Genomic DNA, 24,155 nt, shown 5'->3' on the forward strand with positions numbered 1-24,155 from the left:
TGTGAAGTTTTGTGCTGGAGATTTCTTGCTGGATGATGCTCCACAGTCAGGTAGACCAGTTAAATTTGATAGTAATCAAATGGAGACATTAATTAAGAATAATCAACAGTGCACCACATGGAAGATAGCTGACATACTCAAAATATCCAAATCAATAAAGTTATTGGTGTAAATGAAAAAATGCGGGACTTCTGGTCAAGATAGAGGTGTAGGTAAACACAGATCACCTCCTTCCACAACCACAGCAAAAATTACAACTAAACTACAAAATAACTATCAGAATTGTCAGAACATCAAGCTGTAGGGCAGTCTGACAACCAAGGAATTAAAAGTCACATTTATCCAGACAGGTGGGAGGGACAGAGGCACAGAGACTTTCAGACATGGAGACTGCAGAGACATGGAATGGGTGATGCCACACACGTGTGGTGGATAAAAATGAGGAAAGATGCCATAGGAGTGAGGGATCCCAGCCCCACACCAGAGCAATGAGCCCAGGGTTCCTGTACTAGGAAGATTAGTCCCCATAACTTATGACTGTGATAGCCAGTGGAGATTGGCACAAAAGCAGAAACTGTGGGATTCTCAGGCATCTCCTCTTAAAAGGCAAGCAACAGACTTAAGGCTTATGCAGACTCATACCCTCTGGGCTCCAGCATCAGAATAGCAACTGGAAGGGCACCAGTGGCATACGGAGAGAAACTGAAGTGTCTGGCATCAGGGCAAGCTTCCTCCCAGACAAAACTTCGGAGGCCAGGCAGCAACCATTGTCCCTTTTCTGAGCCCTCCCCCACACAGAGCCACAGAGTGGCAGCACCCTATCTGAGGTTTCATCAACATGGTTCACAAGGGTTGCCCCACCCTGGTGATTAATTAAGGCTCTACCCCATCCAACTTCAGGGTACATTTTTCTACAATAGGTCTAGCCACTAAGACAGGGAGTCAAAACAGCTCTACCTGATACATAGAAACAAACACAGGGAGGCTGCCAAAATGAGCAGACAAAAAAAAAAAATATGGTCCAGATGAAAGAACAGAATAAAACTCCAGAAAAAGAACTGAACAAAATGGAGATAAGCAATCTATCAGATATAGAATTCAAAACACTGGTTATTAGGGTGCGCAAGGAGCTCAGTGGGTACTTCAACAGTATAAAAAAGACCCAGGCAGAAATGAAGGTTACACTAAATGAAATAAAGAAAAAATTACAGGGAATCAACAGTGAAGTAGATGAAGCCAAGAATCAAATCAATAAATTGGAACATAGGAAGGAAAAACATTCAATCAGAATGACAAGAAGAAAAAAGAATTATAAAAAATGAGGATAGCCTAAGGAGCCCTTGGGACAACTTCAAACACACAAACATTTAAATCATAGGGGTGCTGGAGAAGAAAAAGAGCAAGAAATTGAAAACTTATTTGAAAAAATAATGAAAGAAAACTTCCTTAATTTGGTGAAGGAAATAGATATATAAGTCCAGGAAGCACAGAGAGTCCCAAACAAGATGCAACCAAAGAGGACCACACCAAGACATATATCATAATTACAATGCAGAAAGTTAAAGATAAAGAGAGAAACTTAAAAGCAGCAAGAAAAAAGCAGAGAGTTACCTACCAAAAAAGTTCCCATAATATTGTCAGCTGTTTTCTCAAAAGAAATTTTGCAGGCTAGAAGGGACTGGCAAGAAGTATTCAAAGTGATGAAAAGCAAGTAACCTAGATTACTCTATTCAGCAAAGCTATCATTTAGAATTAAAGGGCAGATAAAGTGCTTCCGAGGCAAGGTCAAGATAAGGGAGTTCATCATCACCAAGCCCTCATTAGATGAAATATAAAGGGACTTACCTAAGAAAAAGAAAATCAGAACTGTGAACATGAAAATGGCAATAAATTCACAACTATCAACAATTGAATCTAAAAAAAATCTAAGCAAACAAGCAGAACAGAAATAGAATCACAGGTATGGAGAACATTTGGATGGTTATCATTTGTGAGGGGGAAGAGGGAGAATTGGGGAAAAGGAACAGGGATTAAGAGTACAAATTAGTAGGTACAGAATAGAGAGGGGGATGTTAAGAACAGTGTAGGAAATGGAGTAGCCCAAGAACTTATATGCATGACGCATGGATGTGAACTAAGGGTGTGGATTCCCTGAGGGAATAGGGGGTACTGGGTGGAGAGGGGCAAAAGGGGAAAAATTGGGACAACTCTAATAGCATAATCAATAAAATACATTTAAGAAAAAAGAAAATGAAAAAGTGCCTTTTATTTTACAGAAAAACCTAAATGGACTTTTTGGCCAACCCAATATTTAGCAAAAAGGTATTGTTCAATCTGAACAGTGTCTGAACAGGAGTCTGAACAGTGGCACAGGGATGCAATCATTGGTGACAGACATAGGGCTGTTCATCCCATTCTTCCTTCCCAGGCATGAGTAACACAGGCATGCACAGAAGACAGTAAAAGCAACAGAACTGAGGAGCAAGAATGCCCTTGACTTTATCTCTTAGTGATTAGACTCTCTCCCCTTATTGCTAATTTGAATTCTCGAGACAGAATATGATTGTCCAATAAAATCACTTTGACCTCAATGGGACAGCTGTTCACACCAGACCACCTCCAGCTGCCAGCCAGACTGCTATTGGCTGCTTGTGGGCAAGGGTCCAGCTGGGACAAGATCATCTACTAGGAAACATGGTGCCTTCATGGATAGAATTTCTCTGCAGGGCCTTTGAGTGTGGCAGGTGTTCTCTGCAGGGTTCAGGGCTGAGACTAGAGTTAGGCAAGTGAAGGACCTACGGTACAAAATTTAAGGATGGTGGATCATAGAATTGTGTACTTGAAACCTATACAATCTTGTTAACCAATGTTACCCCAATTTAATTTAAGATAATAAAAATAAATATAATTTTAAAAATAAGAGCGAATTTAAAAAATTGAAATCACTCCTTAAATTCAAGAGTTGTGGGAATGCCTCACTTGCCTCCCCCTAATCACAGTGCCAATGGGGCTGATTTTCTGCATGACTTCAAGGAAGTCACTGTCTCTCTGACCTTCAATTTCTTCATCTATAAAATCAAAGGGTCAAACCATTTGTCCCGTTAGGTTCTTTCTGGCTTTGAAACTCCTTTATACCCTCCCAGCTTTGGAACAGCTCACCCTCCTCCATCTTACCCACTGGACTTTCTCCCTTTGTCTGAGAGAGGCCTGATTATCTCTTGATTAGCTTCCGTAGCCAAGCCTGGCTTGACTTCTAAGGGCCCAGCTCACAAGCTACTTAGCAAAGGCAGTCATGAAAGAACAACATAACATCTGTTCTGGGCTTCACGGAGGACATGCCTCACATTCCTCCTCTCAAAGCAAAATTGATTGGCCTTGACCTGCGGCTGCACCAGGGAGAAGTAACCCTCAGGGGGGCCTGGGTACCATTCGGTGCCCAGATGAGGTCAGTTACCACATGGTTCTGGGTAGCCCTGAGGAATGAGAGGTATTTGTCTCTCCTATTAATCACTCAGAAGAGTTTTGAATATCTTGGGTCAAATTGACAGTTTGCATCTTGGCAGACAAAGGGGCCTAAGCTTTGACTCCCACTTAGTTAAAGTCCATGTAGCTTTGTTCCTCTGAAATACAGTCAAAGAACCACAGAAATAGGAGCAGGGAGATAGCGGGAAGTGGGGAAAGGAGAGAGGGGGGGTGTTGTTCCTCCAGTCCAATCTCAACTCTGATACTTGAACCCAAGTTAAGAGGGTTCCATCAGTCATCCCCTCCAAAGACAGCTCATTTCACTGTTGGATGGCAAAGATTATTAGAAATATCTTTTACAATGATGAGCCAAAACATATATCTTTGGCATATCCATATATTAGTCAGTGTATGTAGAAGAAGAAGTCAATTTCTCATCCAAATAGTTACCCCTAAAACATCTGAAGATATTATCACATCTTACTGTCATTGCATATTCTGCATGCAAAAATAAAAACAAAAGCAAAACAAACAAACAAACAAACCCAATTTCATTTAACCCATCCTTATATGACGAGTTTTCCAGGCACCCCATCCCCTCTGGCTCATTGTGGCCCCCCTCTTCTGGAATCACAGTGCACTGGTAACCTTCACATGGTTGTGCAAGTGTGCAGGGCAGATCAATCATTTCAACTCACAGATGCCACTGGGTGATGACAGAGCCAACACAGACCCCAGCTGTGCTGATTCCAAGGTACCTGGGGTAAATGGAGAAATGCAAATAAACCAGTGAGAGAAGGGACTAGCCTTTAAAACACACAAATATTTTGCATGGAATTTACCATACATGAATCATCCCTCAGGGATCCTGTGGACAATGCATCTGCACAAAGCCAGTATGCGCATAGATGTGGCAACACTGACCAAATAGATGTGCTATCAGCTGACCCAAACCAATCACAATTACACGGTTGATGTTAAAAAGCAGGTAACATAGTGTAAGGAAAAGGCATGGATGAGGACTCAAGCCTCTTGACTTACACCCATGTCGCCTATACTTCCTTTTCTTGATTAGCAGCAACAACTATGTAGCTGCTCGGTTTCCCGTTATACTACACTTCTAGAAAACCCATACCTACATGTGAGCTCACTTTCCCCAACTTCCCTTAGCCTAATATTCTGGAATAATTATTTCTTTATTTCATATGATACCAGATTTTTTTCCACTTTTAATGGTTTTATGATTTTTCTCTTTAAGGTATATATTAGTCCCATTAGTATTGTACACTACTGCTAGGGGAATGGAAAAGAACTCTCTCCCTGACTTGCCCCAGTGGTTTCAGCTGCTACCTATACAGTGGCACCTCCCAAACTTTCATCCCAAACTTTATCTGGAGGCTTTATCCCAAACTGTGCGGTACACCTCTGCAATGGGACCTCTGCCTTTGGGAGTCCCACAGGTACTTGAAATTTATTATCTCTCCTCCCTACCCAAACTTTTCATAATCTACCATGATTAACCATCCTGTGATCACTGCCAATTGTAGTACTGTGCTGCTGAGAGAGAAAATACATATTTCTTGAGTATCCACAACCGTGCAGTGCAAATAGTATCCCTGTTTTATAAATAAGGGAACTGAGGCACACTCTCTCATGCCCCTGATTCTCTAACAAATACAGTGAGCTCTACTTTCAAAGGACATCTAGAATTCTAGTGCATCTTACACATGTGCAGCATACCTATCTTGGTTCCAGCCACCATCATCTCCTACTGTTGCTATTGTAATAGCTTCTAACAGGTCAGTCTGCTTCTACACTTGCTCCTCTAAAACCCAACTTTGTAGAGTCCCCAGGGAATAGGCCAAGTGTGTTAAAGAAACTGAATCAACAATTAATAACCTTCCAAAACAGAAAGCTCTGGGCCCAGATAGGTTCATTTGGTGAATTCCACTAAATGTGTTTATCTCTTTCAGAGGATAAAATCAGAGGCAATATTTCCTAACTCATTTCTATGAGGCCAGTATTACTCTAATATTAAAGATAGACAAAAACATTACAAGAAAATTACAGAAAAATATCTCTCCTGATCATAGATATAAAACTCCTCAACAAAATATTAGCATATTTAATACAATAATATGTACACATAATTACACACCACAATCAAGCAGGGTTTACCTCAGTTATGCAAGACTGGTTCAGTAATAGAAAATCAATTAATGTAATCCATCACATCAACAGGCTAGGGATAAAAATCACATGAGCAAGTGATCACATTAATAGATGCAGAAAATCATTGACAAAATCCAACACCCATTTATGATAAAAACTCTCAGTTAAACTAGGAATAAAGGGGGGCTTTCCCAACTTGATAGAAAATATCTATAAAAACCCCATAGCTAACACCATATTTAATGGTGAGAGATTCAAAATTTCCTACTAAGATCAGGTACGAGGCAAGGATGTTCCCTTTCACTACATACAATACAATAAGATAAGAAAATAACAGGTGTGCAAATTGAGAAGAAAGAAAAGAAATTGTTTGTTTGCAGGGGATATGATCATCTATGTAGAAAATCTGAATCAACAACAACAAAAAGAATACTCCTGGAACTAATAACTGATTATTACAAAGTTGTAGGATACAAGGTCAATATACAAAATTCAATTGTTTCCTACATGCCAGCAATGAACAAATATCATTAACATTAGCACACCCAGAAATGAAATATTTAGATATAAATCTAACAAAACACATGCAAGATTTACATGAGAAAAACTATAAAACTATGATGAAAGATATTAAAGAAAAATTAAATGAATGGAAACATAGTTGATATTCATGGAAGGGAAGATCAATAATATCAAGATATCAGTTCTCTATAACTTGATCTATAGATTCAGTACAATTCCAATAAAAATCCCAGCAAGTTAATTTTGTGAATATTGACAAACTGATTCTAAAGTTGATGTGCAGATGCAAAAGATACAGAATAACCACCATAATAACAAAGGAGAAGAACAAAGTTTAAAGACTAAAACTAGCCCACTGCAAGACTTACTGTGAAGCTACAATAATCAAAAGAATGTGATCCTGGCAAAAGAATAGACAAATAGATCAATGGAACAGAAAGAGAACCCAAAAATAGACCTCCATAAAGATACCCAACTTATTTTTGATGAAGGAGCAAGGGCAATGTGATAGAGCAGATTTAGTCCCTTAAACAAATGGTGCTATAACAACTGGACAGTCACATGTAAAAAATTAAACCAACATACAGCCCTTATCCCCATCACAAAAATTAACTCAAAATGTATCATTGACCTAAATGTAAAACGCAAAACTATAAAACTCCTAAAAATAACATAGAAGAAAACCTAGATGCCCTTGGATATGGTGATGCCTTTTTGAATACAACACTAAAGATATGACCCATGAAAAAAAATTGATAAGCTTCATTACAATTAAAAACTTCTGTGCAAAACAATATCCAGATAATTAAAAGGCAAGCAACAGTTTGGGAGAAAATATTTTTAAAAGATATAGCTGATAAAGGACTGTTACCTAAAATATACAAAGAACTCTTAAAACTCAATAGTAAGTGAACAGCCCAATTAAAAAATGGGCTAAGATTGTAATAGACACCTCCCCAAGGAAGATATGCAGATGGCAAATAAACATATAAAAATATACAGATGGCAAATAAACATATGAAGAGGCATTCCACATTACATGTCATCAGAGAAGTAAAATTTAAAACAACAGTGGTATATCAGCACACACCTATTAGAATGGGCAAAATCCTGAACACCAATAATGCCAAATGCTGATGAGAATGTGGAATAACAAGAACTCTCATTCATTGTTGGTGGGAATGCCATTTTTGAAGACAGCTTTGCAGTTACTAATAAAATGAAACATACTCTTACTATGTAATTCAGCAATCTGACTGCTTGAGTATTTACCCAAAGAAGTTAAAAACTATTCAAACAAAAACCTGCACATGGATGCTTATTGTTGCTTTATACATAGTTGCCAAAACGTGGATGCAACTAAGATGTCCTCAGTAGGTAAATGGATAAATGGTGGTATAATCCAGATAGTGGACTGTTAACACTAGAAAGAAATGAGGTAGCAAGTCATGAAAAGACATGGGGGGGGGGGGCCCTAACTGCATACTTCTAAGTGAAAAAAGCCACTCTGAAAAGGCTACATACTGTGTGATTCCAACTATATGACCCCCTGGAAAAGGCAAATCTATGAAGACAGTATATTAAAAAAAGCCAGTGGTTGCCAGGGGTTAAGAAATGAATAGGTGGAGCACAGAGGATTTTTAAAGCAGTAAGAATGCTGTATATAATATTATAATGATGGGTCATTACAGATTTGTCCAAACTCATAGAATGTTGTCCAAACAACATCAAGGATAATCAACGGACTTCAGGGAATTGTGATGTGTCAGTTTAGGTTCCTCAATTATAACAAATGTGTCACTCTGGTGGGGGGTGTTGATAATGGGGGAGGTTATGCATGTGTGGGGGCAGAGGTATATGAATCATCTCTGTATCTTCCCTTCAATTCTTCTGTGCACTTTAAACTGCTCTGAGAAAATAAAATCTTAATTAAAACATTCTACCTCTCAGAAGGGATTGTTATGAAATAATGTGTGAGATAAACCATGTAGAGTATTTAGTAAAATTCTTGGCACAGAGTAAATTACCAATGATTTTTAACCATAGAATGATGAAGATAATGGTTATGAGGATATTCTGGATCCAGATGACAAAGCCAAGGACACACATGGCTAATAAGGTCAGCTTAGCAGCTTCTGTTAAGAAACTATTCAGAGTAAGAGCCAGGATCTGTCCTTCACAGTCCCACAGTGAGAAGTGTTTCACCTAAGGAAGGCCAAGGAGGAAGGTAAAGCTGCTTTGCAGCCCACAAGAAGGGTTTGTTTTTATTTTGTCCTAAATCCTTTTTAAATGAATTGTCTTCCTAGAGGAAATACTATGGCCTTTGTCTGGGGACTGATCAGGATGCCTATACATTTATGCATTTAAAAACATTAGTATAATACCCATTTTAAAATTCCTTTTGCTTTGGGGTGCTGATCTGCACTGTGTGTGTGTGTCTCAGCTATGCTCTGGGTGGCTGCTCTAGTGTTTCTGCTGAGGCAGGCAGGATACACCCACCCAAATGCATTTCATTTAAATGTGATTTGGTCTGGGACATCTTGGTAATCAGGGAAGACAAAGCAGATTGAAAGCATGTGAGAGGCCAGTTTCCCAATGGGCTGAAACATGCTGTGTTGATAGAAACCACTTCACACAGGGCATCAGTGGGACATGGAGGGGGGCGGAGGGGGAAGCATTGGGTTAGGTTGTGATGAGGAGGTGGGAGTTTGGTCAAGCCAAGGGGTCTGTCTGGGATCCAGCCATGAGCAAGCAAGCTTCAGCACAGACGTCTGATGTGGAAGAAGCCCACATATTTATATTTCAAAACCAATTTCCTGGGGTGGGGGGATTTGGGGGAATTTACAACATATGTTAAGGTTAGACAGTCCTTAGGGATTTAGTGCCTTCTCCCAGGATTCCATAACATCCAGTATGAAGACATAACCCAAGAAAATGACCCCCTTTGACTCCTAATTGTGAAATGGCAAGGGGAAAGTGAAAGGGTTACATTTGTTAAGAACCTAACACATGCTTTTCTTAATTTTTCTCTAATTATCACAGAAGTTACCATGGTTCTGAGAGGAGCCGTAATTAGTATTTGAAGGCCCAAAAGTCCAAGAAGGGCCATTGACATCCACTGGGGAGTACAGATGCAGGGAGATTACCACTTAAGGTACCTTCTAAGTTGTAAGCAGGGCACTGAAACCTGAGCCAGGGTTCACAGACAGCCAGTGAACAAGGCCGGTTTCAGATCATCTCGGGGAGTTCCACTCCAGTTCAGAAGGCTGTTCCAGGTTCCCTCACTGGTGATTTCGGAGGCCCCAAAAGACCCCCCACTAAGATGAGGGACGAGAGGTCATCCCTATTCCCTTGCAAATGATTCAGTCAAGCCAATCAGGTCAACCTTTGGGGCTAGTAAGCAAAACAGTAATAATACCTATTGAGTCTTTTTGATGGAAACTGCCATCAGTTGTCCTCATTTTGTTGTACTGGAAGTAGATTTGCCAGATGAACTACAAGGTGCCCAGTCAAATTTGAATTTCAGACAATTAAAACTTTTTTTGCTATGTCCCAAATGTTGCATGGGATATACTTACACATACAAAAAATGACTTATCGTGTATCTGGAATTCAAATTTAACCAGGTTTTCTCTATTTTTATTTGCTAAATCTGGGAAATCCTTTCACAAGTCACTAGATAACTTCTTATAAGTGCATTCCCTTCTAGGTGACAGGAGATAGCGTGACATAGCACAACTTGCAAAATGAGGATAATGATAGAATTTGTCCCTGAGAGGTAGTGAGCCTTCCATCACTGAGAGTTCACTTGCCGCTTCCCAGACCTTTCTTGCACTTTCAACCCCTCACTATTCAGCTCCTGGGGACCAGGAGCATAAACCCTGAGGGAATTGCTTGGGTTTGAACCCTGGTTCCATAGCTTATTAACTGTATGACATTACATTAAGTAATATAACTTCTCTGTGTGTTTCTCACTTTCTCATTATGAAATGAGGAGAATAATAGTCGCTGCCCTATAAAGTTGTTTTGAGGCTTGAAAGTACTTAGATCAGTGCTTGGCCCATGGGAAGAAATAAATATTATTCATTATCATTATTCTTTTTATTATGATTCCCTGGTAACTACTTATAAAAGGAGTTGGGCTGGTGGGAGTCCTGTTGTCACCTCAAAGCTGGGACAGAATTTTAAGTCTTGGAAGCCTTTGTAGAACCACTACAGCTCAGAGAAGAAAAAGACTGCAGGGATATCTAGTGCAACCCTCTGATTTTACCAGTGAAGAAGAAACTCAAGGCAGAGAAGCCAAATGGCTGGCTCTAAACTTCACAGTGATTGAGGGTGAAATCTTGGGGTGAAAAGGCAGATACAGATCAAAAGAACCCTAAGGAATAGGGCTAATGCTTGGGAGCCTTTTGCAAGAATCACAGAATTACAGGATTTCACAGCCACCAGAAATGACCATGCAGAATTTGCATCAGAGTTAGCTTAAGTCAAGATACTGACAGGAGCCCAGTTTTCTTGGAGTTCTAGTCTTAGTTTTGTCCTAGTGTTTGCTACATGTTTTTTGGCAAGTCCTCACCTTCCCTGGCCTTCAGTTTCCCATCTGCACAATGGAGGTAATCATCTTAGATCTGTCTGTTTCCTAGGGCTATTGCAAAACTTTTGGAAAAAATGATACCTCGCTATGTCCCAAAACTTCACTAGCCCACTTTGCCCTTATGGCCTTTCTCCAGCTCATCAGAGTGCTGCCTTTCTTCACGTCCTTGGCTCCCAGCCATCAAATGCCTGGGCTATCTGGTCTTCAATGCACTGATGACCAGCAGCAGATGCCAGTAGGTGGGATAAGGGTGGAGATGGTTTCTTCTTGCTGTTTGGCTTGCATTATCCATCATCCTAGATTGAAGCCGCGCAAACAGTCTCTAAGCTCAGCTCTCACCCATTGTTTTTTCAACTGAGCTGAGTGGCCTTGATAAAAAGCAAATCTGATCTCAACATTTACCGACCTAACACTGTGTGTTGGTGTGACACTCATCCAAAATCCACTGCCATTTATTACCTCTCACCCACACTATTGAACTTTAGCTTCTCTGTACCCAGTTTCCCCTGCTCAAACCCATTCTTTATGTAGCCACTAAGAGGTTCTTCTAAAATAAAATCTAATTAAGACACCACTTTGCGTCAAACCCATCATCCATTAAAGAGAACAGACTTCGGAGAATGTGTGAACAACCTGAAATGTACACCCTAGTTCTGTTTGTGTGCATATTTACTTTAATCAGATTTTTAGAGGAGTCTGTGACATTCCCTATCTTCCACCCACTCCCCTAAAAAAATTTATAAACCTCTGCTTCACAGGATAAAGTCCAAACTCATTAATCTGTAAGGCATACAAAGCCCTCATGATACAGTTTTTACCAACACCAGTTTTATTTTGGGGTCTCTTGGTCCATCCCAATTGTTCAGATACATTTTGCTATTTCTCACCTCCTTGGCTTTGCTCAAACCGTGCCCTCTGCCTTGAACATCTTCTTCCTATCCTTCCCACTGAACTCCCTCACTCATCTGGCTGAACCCTATGTGACTATTACAACTCAGTTCAAGAGTTCCTTCCACAAAGCTTCCTCTGACCCTCTTCTCCATCCCACACTAGACAGAGGCCCCTCCATGGGCTGTCACCATGGCGATGCATCCACCTCTACTACAATTGTGCTGGTCCCATTGTGCTTCTTTGCAATGAAAGCTCTGTGAGGACAAGACTATGGCTCACTCATCCTTTACCTCATCTCTTTCCCTAAAGACAGTGGATTTCAGGGGCCAGCCGCATCTACAATCATCTGGGATTTTGCTAGAAATACAAATTCTAGGCCCCACTCTAAGCCTATTCTATCAGAAACTCTGGGGGTGGGGCCAGCAAGCTGTGCTTTAACGGGCCTTCCAGGAGACTCTGATGACCACTCAAGTCTGTGAGACACTGATTGGAGACACTCCCCTGTCTCTTGCCTGGTCTACTAAGATAGCTTCTAACTGGGCTTTCTCATCCATCATCTTCCAATCTATTCTCCACAGTCCAGCCAGAATTACCTTTTTATAACAAAGGGCCTTGCTCAAAAGCCTTCGATATCTTCCTTTTGTCCTTGGAATTAAATCCAGGTTCCTCACCATAGCCTACAGAGCCCTGTATGATCTGGCCTTGCTTCTTTCTCCAGCCTCAACCCCATCTCTCTTCACCAATTCTCTACGCTGGCCTGCTTTAACTTCTTAGACCAACAAGTCCTTCTGGGATTGTGTGCGGGTGCGGGGCAGGGTGGGGAGGAACATGTGTGAGTCACCTTCTCTGTCCTCGAGGAGGAACAGTCCAGTGAGAGAGAGAGATATGGACACGTAAACATGTCAAGTGCAGGAAGCAAAGTACAGAGCTGTGCACATGGTACAGAAGCAGCTAAGATGAATTCCATTTTGGGACTTCCATTCTGTGGCGACTTCCAACAATTTCTAAAGCTCACGGGTATAGGTTTCCCATGCAGATATTCCAACACCAGTCATTTCATCACCCTGAGTCTCAGACCCCATGTCTGAGAAACAGGGGTAATGCCTACCACGAAACGGCATTGGAAGGGTGCATCAGAGTATGCATGATGCACCCTGGAGTTTAGCGCAGGCCTATACTGGGGGCTGAGCAGGTACTAATTCTCCCCTCATCTCTGGGGCAGGTTCAGGTTTAGACCTTGAGGAGACCTAAGCTTCAGCAGGAAATTTAGCATGTCCTGAAAAACTGAGGAGTTAAGGAGCAGCCATGAGGTTAGGCTTTAAAAGAAAGGAAATTTCCCCTCCACATTGAGAAATTTCAACGTGGGTGTGGTAGCGAATGTGAAAGTGGAACCTCCCTCCAGGGCCCCCGCATTTACCAGAAGGGGCAGCAGGGCTTGCAAAGGCCTTACAGAAACAGCAGCAGCTGAACAGGAACTGGGGCCGCCGGTTCTGGGAAGCTGGGGCTTCAGGGTCACAGGCAGCAGGCCCAGTGTTTACAAACTCAGGAGCACCTGCACCCGGACTGTGTTAGACAGAGTGAACCACGGTGAGCTATTGGCACAAGTCCTCCAGAGCTGGAAAGTTGGAGAGAAAGCTGGGATCATTTCTCCAGGCCCCAGGGCTCCAGCTCTCTACACAGACAGCTTCACTGTGAGTGCTGGGAGGAGATGGGGAGCCCAGAGCACGCTAAGTGGATTAAATGTTCATTTGTTTATTCGTTTGTTCACTCCCTAGTTCCTCATCTGTGAGATGAGGAAAGGAATCCATTCCCAGTCTGTTTGGGATGTATACAGTGAGTGGGCAAGGGTGGAGGAAGGGTCGCTATGGAGATCAAATGAGATAATTAATTCAATCATCCATTTATTTAATGTATAGTACCTAAGCACCTGCTATAATAAAAATAATAACAGACACTTATTGAGTGTCTAGTACGTGTCCAGTGTGATGCTAACTACTTTAACCCTCACAACCACTTTCTCAGGTCGCTGCTATTTTTCCACCAACAGATGAGGAAACTGAGGCACAGAGAGATGCACTCATCTAAACCACACAGCTAGTCGGTGGTGGAGCAGAACTTTGATCACAAGCTGACTGCTCACTGGTCCTGTATTTACAGCCACAAATGGGACCTAAGTCTTATCTACTGCATTAAAGTAGGGAATCTTCAGGGTTGAAAATTATCTACTAACTTCTGAATCTGCACTGTCTAGACATGGCCCAGCATGTAGTAGCTGCTCACTAAATGTGGGTGGGCCAAGTGAATATCTATAGAACAAAGTGAAATGCAGCAGTCTGGTGGTCAGACAGAGAAGAAAACAGACAGCATGTGAGATAACACGGGGGTGCTGTGAAGGGTCCCCTGGGGTTTGTGCTGGGTCAGTGTGTATCCGTCAGGGTCTCAACAACCCACCAATGGCTCCCATGAAATATTTAGAGGAGGGCTTATTTGCAAAGGTGCAGACATAGAAGAATCACAAAGGGAGAGAATGGGGTGATTAGTAGCAGCCAAACTTTTCCTGTAAGGGGAGGGAGAATACTACAGAGTTGACCAATCACTCAGGGGGAGCAGCAAGGGACTTGGCCAGCTCCAGTGTCCTTGCAAGGAGGGAATCAAAGAAATACATTTCCTTTCTCCCTCTGGTCACCTTCTGAAGCTCCCAGCTGGCAAGAAACCCATGATGGCTGATCAAATTCCTGGGCACAGAGCAGATGGGGAAAGGTGGAATGTGGTTCCAAAGCAGGAAATGAAGGATATTCTTCAGACCAGAAGAATGAGCAGGTGTTTTCTGGAAAACAGAGCAGGGAAGGGCTTCCTGTCAAGGGAAAGGATGCACAGTCCCACTGTCCAGAAGGTTTGGAATACTCTAGGCACATTGGTATAGCAGACATTGGGGATGAGAGACAGAGCGGCTGGACATGAGATTGGAGAGAGAGGCAAGGGCTGGGTCATGGAGAGTTACGGCAGAGAACCCTATCTTGCTGGCACTAAGGAACTACCAAAGGCATTTAATCAGGGCAGTGTCTCAGGTGGGTTTGCATTCTGGAAGGAATTTCTTTGTCCACAAGGTGGTGAATGATTTGAGGTAGGAAGAAGGGGTCTAGAGACAGGGGGACCCTTTGGGGATCTATTGCAACAGCTTTGAAGAGACAAAGATGAGGGTCTCAATAGGGAGAAACCCACCCTCCTTCAAGTAAAAGAAAGACATACCAGACCCTTGTGCACCACAGGGTCTCGACCTGCTCCCACAAAGCACCTTTATCTGCCTTCAAGGGTGTGCTTGGAGCAGAAGGGGCCCAGTGCTGAAAACCAGAGTGAGGCCACAGTGTCTTGGGGAGAGCTCTGGATTCCATTTCCTTTTTGTGTGGAGAGAGGTTGTAAAGAGGACTCTGGGAGAAATTGCAGATCTCTAAGGGACAAGGGTGCCTTGGCCAAATGAGAGAAAGAGATGGAAAGAAAATGTCAGAAGATGAAAAGGAGCTGCCTTTGTTGTTAGAATGTGTGGGAGGCTATGCTCAGAGGAAGAAATGGATTCTGAAAAGGGCTTCAGACACTAGGAAACAAATTGGAGGGAAATTGGTAGGTCTCTATGATCATTTATTTTTATTTTTGCTGGTGTTGATTACCATGGGGAACTGGGAGAGGAGAGGGGATTAGGAGAGTGGGAAGGATCAGAAGCAAACATTTCTGGGGAAATTAACAATTTGAAATGCCAAGTGGCTGGGGAAATAAGCAAAGAGCTTCAACTGAAGAAGAAGCCTAGAAGAAGACTTCTATAGTCAAGGTCCATTGCAGAAGGGCTGATGTTTCGAAGGTGGGCCATTTTTAACTTCCAGGAGTTATTTTGGACAGTTATGTCTTCTTCACCACTGAAGTATAATTATGTCTGAATTCCTTACACTGAATAAAGTAGGTGACAGAATAACAAGATGGGAGCTGGAATAGAGAAGAACACTACTTTACAGAACACCTTCCTGGCATCAGAACAGCTTCCGCTGGCAGAGATTATGGCTGATGGAGGCTCACAGGTGTCTAACTTCTTTTAAATGGGGAAATAACTCCCTCCAATTACATATGTATTCTCCCATGTCCATTATTTTATTCGACTCTCCTAACGGTATTTTAGGTACCATGGAGAGGAACAGTATAGGGCAGAAGTGGCCAAACTCTTCCTATGCAGCATCAGATAGTAAATATTTTAAACATTGTGGGGTCACATATGATCTCTGGTGCCTATTTCTCTTTATTTTTTATTTGTTAAACAACCCTTTAAATATGTAAAAATCATTCTTAACTTGTATTCCATACAAAATCAGCCACAGAAAAATAGGCCTCTGTAGTATATTTTAAAAAGTATAGTCATTGGATTTTTGACCTGGGTTTAAATTTTCGTTCTGTCCTCAACAGACTGAATGATTTTTGGCAAGTCATTTAATGTTCTTTTCCTTCTTTTGTAGAATGACCACACCTGCTGCACCAGCCTCTTGGGAGGACAGAAAGAGATACTTCCTTGGTTCAAATCCTAACTCTGCCATTTACTTGCATTGTGTTTCTCACCAATTAAACTCTGTGCATCAGTTTCCTTATCTTAAATGAAGATAACAGTAGTCCCAATTTTCTATGAATGTTGCGTGGATGAAATGCTGTAAATGTAAAACTCATAGAATAGTGCCTAGCATGTATAAGTTGTCCGTATTATTAATTAAATTATACAAACACTTAAGGTACCTGGTACAAGGTAGATGCTTGCCAAATGGTAGCTGACTATGGCAGCTACTCTCCAATAAGAAAGCAGATTCTAAGAAATTAAGGATGGCCAGGGCATAATGCAAAGGCCTTGTTTTGCCAGAGTTCAGCTACAGTTCACTCTTGATTTCTGTCCTGCAGGATGAAGCGACCATGACTGGCTGCATGAAAGTGAGCTCTGTCTCTCTGTCCCATGTGCAGGGCTCCCCCCACCATCAGATAAGCACTTTCGTAACCTAAGTCCATTTTGATCTCAGCAGAGATCTATGTACACATGCACGCACTTGGCAGACGTGGGCTGCAGACCTGGTGCGCTTGCTTGTGATTTGAGCTGTGTTATCAATACTTGTGAGTGTAAACTTGGGAGATCAAAGCTATCCAGGTCGGGAAGGCTAATATTTAAATTCCAGACTTGCAGGCACAACTCTGAAATTCCATGGCTCAGAATCAAGTTCACGTACCAAATCAAATCAAACATTTGTTTGACAGAGTTGTAGGGCTCTGGAGTATGGGTGGGGTTTGCATTTAGAGAAATTGGGGGTCTGCCCAGAATGGAATTTCTGTGAAATTCTGGCTGAGAATAGTTTTTAGGTTCAAAGCTCTGTGTGACCCTACTTGGAGCAAACACATTTTCACGGCCCAGCTTTGATATCACAGAGGACATGTTTTCAGTCTCTGGAAGCAATACATTCTACTCCTCTCAGGCAGTACAACCTGGAGATACCACCAGCATGTACCTTGCAAGACATATAAAAACTAGACATAATGGACATATATTTCCCAAACATAACAGGGTCTCAACACATGCTAGCTCTATATTTCTAATTGTTTCTTCTATTTCCATTGTTCTATCCCCCTCACCACTGCAAACATTCAGACCAAAGCCTATCTCCTCTGGAGATATCAAATCATCTTTTGTCTGCCCACTTCAATAAGCCTCTGGTGAGTGCCTTTCACATGCTAGCCAAAATGGAAGGCCCTCAAGGAGAGTAATCTGTGCTGGTTACAATACAATGCAAATGACTTGGAAGTAGAATGTACCTAGGTCTGTGGGTTCATGGGTAACAGAGTCATTCTTCCTAGTAGCAGTGGGCTATGTCTCATGGAGCATCTGGACCTCCAACCTCTTCCCAAATGCAGTGTAATAAATAGCCTTAAATCCCATAAACCTAGGTTCAAATCCCAGTTCTGCCACTTTTTGAACTGTGTCATTGGAGCATATAATCTAACCTCGCTGAACCTCAGTTTTCTTGTCTGTAGAATGGGGATAATTATACTATTTACCTCATGGAGGTGTTGGAAGAAATAATGAGATAATCCATTTAGAGCACTTAGCACTGCTCCTTGTAAAGCTAGCACATAGTAAACCCTTTTAACTACCCTCATTTTAAAAAGGAACAGACTTAACCTTTCATCTTAAACACAGGGTATTCTATCTAGTTCTCTTGACATATAACCAAATTAATCATATCTTACATTCATGTAATGTTTTTAACATTTTTATAGTAAGCTGAAACTTACAAAATTGCCAATATTTGATCAGATTTGACCTATAAAAATGGCAGCTTCATGCTAGCTTGTTAGAGCACCTGATCTCCACAATGACTCTGTGAGAGTGTCAGCATCTGTGGGGTTTCTTCCCACAGTCTTTTCCAAAAGCTTCTCCTCCCCCAATTACATGGATGCTGAGGCAGCACCCCATTCCATGACTACTGTTGTTTGGTCCAAGGGTAAGTGTGTGGACTAGCTGCACGGAAGAGTCCTTTCCCTGAGTTTTTTTTTTTTTTTTTTTTGAGCAGAGTCCTAGAGAGCTTTGTTAGCCTTTCTCCAGTAAATGAAGTTATTAACTATTAAGCTCTGGAGCAGATGATGGTTATGTTTTCTACCATTCACTTATCCAGTTAGTATTTATTGTGCACCTTCTCTGCTCCAGACACTGTGTTGGATGCAAGCGGTTTAGAAATCAACAAATGAATAAGATCCTTTTTCTCAAAGAACTTAATTGTACAAGAATAGATTGAAAGCAAGCAAGAAAACAAACAAACATGTATGTGTGGCAGAGTATGATCAACACTGTGCTGGGGCTGCATGGAAAGAGCTAGACTACAAGGAGAGAGACGCACACAGCCAGCACCCTGACAGAAGCAGGGAAAATGTTGGAGGGCGCCCTAGCGGAATCTGAGCCTCTGGTTCCAGCTGCCCCAGGACCTGCTCTTTCGCTCTCCTCCCAGCACCTAGGTTCCCCAGTGTTCCTTGGATCTCGTGAGCTGCAAACACATTTCTCTCATTGTTGTAGTTGAATAAAACTGAGTTTCTTTGATTTGCAGTCATAAGGGCCCACTCTAATAAGCAGTCTAGATGGGGACACTTATTCTTCTCCCTGAAAAAATTAAGCAAGTAAGGACTTGTTTGGGAAAGTGGGTCTAACACTTGAGCCACACACATCCTTTTTGGATATGTAGCTTAAGTGCAAATCATGTAACCTGGAATGTTGCATGAGATTAAAAAGATAATTAATCAACTTTAGTTAGGCTATTGCTGTCTTCACCATCTTTGACAGCTTTTGATGACCAACAGTATGGAAAGATTGATAGGATTAGAGTGTCTGGAAGCTGAAAAGAACTTTAAGGATCATGAAATCAGACCTCATTTTACAGATGTGGACATAAATGCTCAGCACTGATATACGACCTGTTCAAAGTCACATAGCTTGTGAGTGATCAGATTAAAGTTGAACACGGGACTTCTGTCTCTCAGTCCATGTTCAAACTACCATCGATACATTCATTCACTCATTCAAGAAACATTTTGAATGCTTATTATGTGTCAGGCCCTGTTCAAGTTTCTGGGGTCACAGTGATTCCTGTCCTTGTGGAGTTTTATTCTAATTAAGAAAAGACAGATAAACAGACAAATAGCCAATCTGATGGTTGATGTTCAGAGGAACCTAAAAGAGCATGAGAGAGTATGACTGCGTGGATGAAGGGCAGAAGTCTTGTCATTTTAAATTGAGCGGTCAGGGAAGTCTTCTCGGAAGGGGTATCACTTAAGTTAGGATCTGAGTGGCCAGAGGAATTGACCACATGAAGATTTAAGGTAAGAGGGAGATTAGAGAGGTGAATACAAAGGCTCCAAAATGAATTGACCCATTCAAAGAACAGAAAGAGGAATAGTGTGGCTGAAGCACCATGAAAAAAGGTGAGGAACTGGAGGGTGATATGAGCTGAAGGTGGAGAGGTATGCAGGGGCTAGACTATGTGGTCTCCAGGGCCAAGGTAAGGAATTAGTCTTTTATCTTAAGTGTAACAGAAAGCCATTTTGGCAGTTTTAAACGAAGAAGCAACATGATCTAATTTCAGTTTTAAAATGATTCTGATCACTTGTTAAACAATGAGGGGTGGAAATAAAGAGCCAGTTATGCAGGCAAGAATGCTGGGGATCTGGATTAGGGTGGAGCAACGGAGGTGAAAGAAGAGGATGGATTTCAGATGCACCACGGAGGTCGAATGGACAGGACGTGCTGGTGGCTCGGGTGTGGGGAAAGATGCACCTGATCAGGACCAGTAGTTAAGTCATGGAGTTTTGCCTTAACAAGCTGAATACATGCTGTTGCTATTCACTGTGGGGAACTGGAAAAGATGAAGGATAGTAGAGAAAAAACAAACTACGAGTTCTGTTTTGTGTGTTACTCTGCGCTCTTGCATGACAAGAGGTCCATAACTGACAAAGTAAACCTGAAGAAGAATCAGTAGGAAACCTTACAGGACAGGGATCATTGGTTGCTGCTCAGCTGCTGCACAGCTGGCCATCTGGTCCCCTTATCCCTTATTGATTAATCAATGTGGAGCAGCCTGAAAAGTAATCATCACCATTGTGGCAAACCATAGAGAGGGATGCAGAAACTACCAAGAGATCCAACCTAGCACTCAAAGGTACCAGGTCACACACCACCAGGAGATGCAGAGTTGGATGGGGAGGGGTGGTCCAGGCAGAAGGCTCCAACTGTTCAGAGATGGGCAGGACCATGGAGAGCCAGAAGAGACAGTCAAGGGCACTTGACTGGGTAGACTTACACTCTTAGACAATAGATCAGTGCTTTGTGTTGTAGGTGAGAGGTAAATAAAAGGAACAGCACCATGTAATCAAACTTGAAGGAAAAGCATTTATTCATTCATTCATTCATTCATTCCATAAATCCTTATTGAGCCCAATCTTTGTGTAAAACTGTTCTAAGTACAAAAACATAACAATAAATGGAACAAAGACCCTGCTCTCAAGAAATTTACATGTAGCAGAAAAAGACTGACAGTAAACAAATAATGTAACCACCATATGTCAGGGCCAGCTCTGTGCTGTGGGGAAAGGCTAAGCAGTTTGTGTGTTTTGTGCACTGAGCATTTTGCGCCCTGCCCAGTGCAGGTCAGCCTATAGAGAACCTGTAGAGAAACACAGTCGGAGGTCTGTTCACAAGGTCTGCGCAGCTGCTGGTGGCGTTCACACCAAGGAAGCCTTCTTCCTCCTTGGCACAAATCACTGGGGCTGAATGTACAAGGTTGGGGAGGGCATCATGAAATCAGAGAGATAACAGGGCCAGTTCCTGTGGAGCCTTGTAAGCCATTGTCAGAAGCTTGGGTTTTACCCTGGATGTGATATGTTGCCAGGACAGGGGGGAAGGGAAGAGCAGATAGAGGCACCCTATATATCTTCCCAACCCTACGTCATTCACCTGGCCCTCCCTGCCCCTGCTTCGGTTAGTACGTTCTCTGCAGGTGGGGAAAAAATCAGAAACTTTCATTCTCTTTCTACAATGACATCTACAAAACCTCTAACTTTGTGTTGGTCCCTTACAGAACTCCCACCAGAAATTTTCAGGTTATGTTGGGGAGAGAGGTAAACCTACCATCTATTTCAAACCAAATAACCCACTTTATCCCTAAGGTGGTTTTCTTGTTGGGAAGGCTCCAGGATGAGGGGGAGAGATATCAAGAAACCTGGTCTTGGGTCTGCCCCTGTCTCTTTGTGTCTCCTTGGGTAAGTCAATTCCCTTCTTTGTGGGTGGGATTTGGGGCCCAAACTTCATTCTCTTTAAAACACCTTTCCCACTCTAGTATTCCTTGAACCCTCACCAGTCTTTTCCTTCTCAACATTTCCCCACCTTCAGGCTTTGATATGTGTACACTGTGGAAAAAGGAGTGGGAGGTCCAGGGTGGAGAGGGGACTTGGGCTGAGCCAGTAAAAGGCATCTGGCCCATCCTGGTCCAACACTGAGGAGGCCTGGCAGCTGGAGTCACGGGGGTTTGTCCTGGTGACTGCTGGGGAAAGTACTAACTCTCATTGCAGAGGGGTCTCTGACAGGCTAAATCCAAACCAGATGTGCACCAGAGAGAGCAGGGCCTATTACAAAGTGTTGTGAAATGGCCCAGGGGAGGTAAATAAGCAAAAACAGGCCAGTTGCCTAGCAGCACTTAAAACAAGCAGCAGCTCAATTGCCAGTGGCCAGGGCAGAACTGCTTTCTGCTTGGGGGAAGAAAGGACAGGGAGGGTTTGAGTTTGATGAGCACCCAGGGGGCCTGTTCCCAGAAGCCCTACCCCACTCCCTGCAGGCAGCTCCTGCTCTCTGGGGTGGTAGGGCTTGCCGCTGGCCCTGCCTAACTAGGATCCACAGCCTCAGGGGCTTTGCACCCAGCCAAGCCCGCAGGGTCAGGGTGGAGGCCTCTTCTCAATGCTGGGAATTGGGGTGAGGGAGAGACCCCACCCACTCTTGAGAACTGTGCTCTGGCAGCATGTACCAGGAAGAGGAACAGGAACACAGCTACAGAGATCTGTCAAAGGTCTCCTGCGTGCCCAATACCTATGTTGTACATGTGACCGCTCATCATTCATTTCTGCATACATAATGCATTTCTTGAGCACCTATTATGTCCCAAGCACTGTGACTGACCCCAGGGATAGACAAAAAAGAGTAAAAGAGACACACTCTTTGCTTTTCCCATGTGGGAGGAGACAGACATTAAACAAGGAATTACATAATCAAATGCATGATTATAAATCATGCTAGGGGCTGTGAAGGAAAAGAGGGGCATGAAATATGAAAGAGGCAGGTAGGATTTAAACAAAGTATTCAGGGAAGGTCCCTCTTAGGAATGTTAGTTGAGATTTAAAGAATGAGCAGGTGTCAGCCAGGGGAAAGAGGGGGAAGAGGGGAAAGAGAGGAAAGAGGGGAAGGGAGTCTCAGGCAGCTGGAACAGCAGGTGAGAAAGCCCCGAGGTAGGACAGACCCTCTGATTAGGAGGCAACGGCAGAGGGAGAACTGGGCTGCAGAGCCTGTGAAGCGGTAGGAGGTAGAGAGGTGGGCCCTTACACGAAAAATATGGGGATTTTGTCCTAAGTGCAACAACAACAAAAAATCCCTTGGGCATTGTTTGTTGATAATGATATTGGGGGAGTGTCAGGACCCCTGAGTTGATCTGATTCTCATTTGTAAAAGATTGTTCTTGGGTATAACATGGCAGTTCTGAAAGGGAACCAAAAAGGGACAAGAAGGCCAGTTGGGAGTTTCCTGCAGTAATCCCAGCTAAAATGCCAGTGGCTTAGATTTGGAGGAGGAGAGAGGGAAATAAAGAAGAAGAGAAGTTCAAGGTATGTTCATTATTGACTCTGCTAATACAAATCAGGTATTTCATCCCATTCACAAGGTTGAGTAATGTGTCCAAGTCACATAGTCCCCTGGAGGCGCAGCTCCCAAAGGGCAGATCTGGAGTTAGAGCTCAGGCTGTCTTGGCTCCTGAGCCCGTGCTCTGTTTGGAATACTGTACTGCCTACAATACCATATGATTTCACTTATATGTGGAATCCAAAAACACGAACTAAGTGAACAAACACAGCAGAAACAAACCATAGATACAGAGAGTAAACTGACAGTCACCAGATGGGAAAGGGGTTGGGTGACTGGGTGGAAGAGGTGAAGGGATCAAGAGGTACAAGCTGGCAGCCACAAAGTCGTCATGGGAATGTGAAGGGCAAAATAGGGAATACAGTTGATAGTTCTGTAATAACTGTGTATGGTATCAGGTGGGTACTAGACTTACGGGTTACCTCTTCTTAAGTTACATGTCTAACGATCATGTTATAAACCTGGAGCTAATATAATATAATATGTCAACTGTAATTGAAAATTTAAAAAAAAAATTCAATGACCTGCTGAGGATGCAGAGCCAACCAGAGGGGTAGAATCACAATAGGAAGGGGGGGGGGGGTAGTGTGTGTGTGTGTGTGTGTGTGTGTCTGGGGGTAGGAGAAAGTGTGCAGAAGGCAGTGTATATTTGCACAGCTTCCCAGCACACTGACCACCTGTGTGTGGCAACTTCAAAAGGCATCTTTGGTTACTGTCATAATTAGCCCCTTTCAGGCCAGCACTTGCTTGTCTCCCAGCAGTGATGGAGACACACACCTCCTCCTTGGGGAACAGCTGAGGCAGCTTCCACAGCCCAGTGGCAAGCTGGCCTAAGAGTCAGAAGCCCAGAGACACCAGCTTGGTGGTTACTCCAAGGATCTAGGCTTGGATCACAGATCTGCCTGTGACCTTGGGCTAGTTTATGAACTTCTGCATTTTCAGTTCTCTAACCTGCAAAATGGACACAGTGATACCTGCCTTGTACTGTTACCATATTTAAGGAGATACTGGTGCTTAACTTACTGCCTTACACAGAAGCAGCACTCAATAAAGAAT

General features: G+C 42.7%; 1 long non-coding RNA gene across 1 annotated transcript; it reads left to right on the forward strand.

Annotated features, from left to right (window-relative positions):
• The first annotated feature begins 233 nt into the window (after window positions 1-233).
• Window positions 234-22,779, forward strand: LOC118500433. Its single transcript, XR_004902991.1, has 3 exons — window positions 234-350; window positions 14,770-14,778; window positions 22,768-22,779. It is a non-coding gene; the product is annotated as an uncharacterized LOC118500433 (long non-coding RNA).
• Window positions 22,780-24,155: the final 1,376 nt, after the last annotated feature.

This window comes from Phyllostomus discolor, chromosome 5 (assembly GCF_004126475.2).
Source record: "Phyllostomus discolor isolate MPI-MPIP mPhyDis1 chromosome 5, mPhyDis1.pri.v3, whole genome shotgun sequence".
In the NCBI taxonomy this organism is placed as follows: domain Eukaryota; kingdom Metazoa; phylum Chordata; class Mammalia; order Chiroptera; family Phyllostomidae; genus Phyllostomus; species Phyllostomus discolor.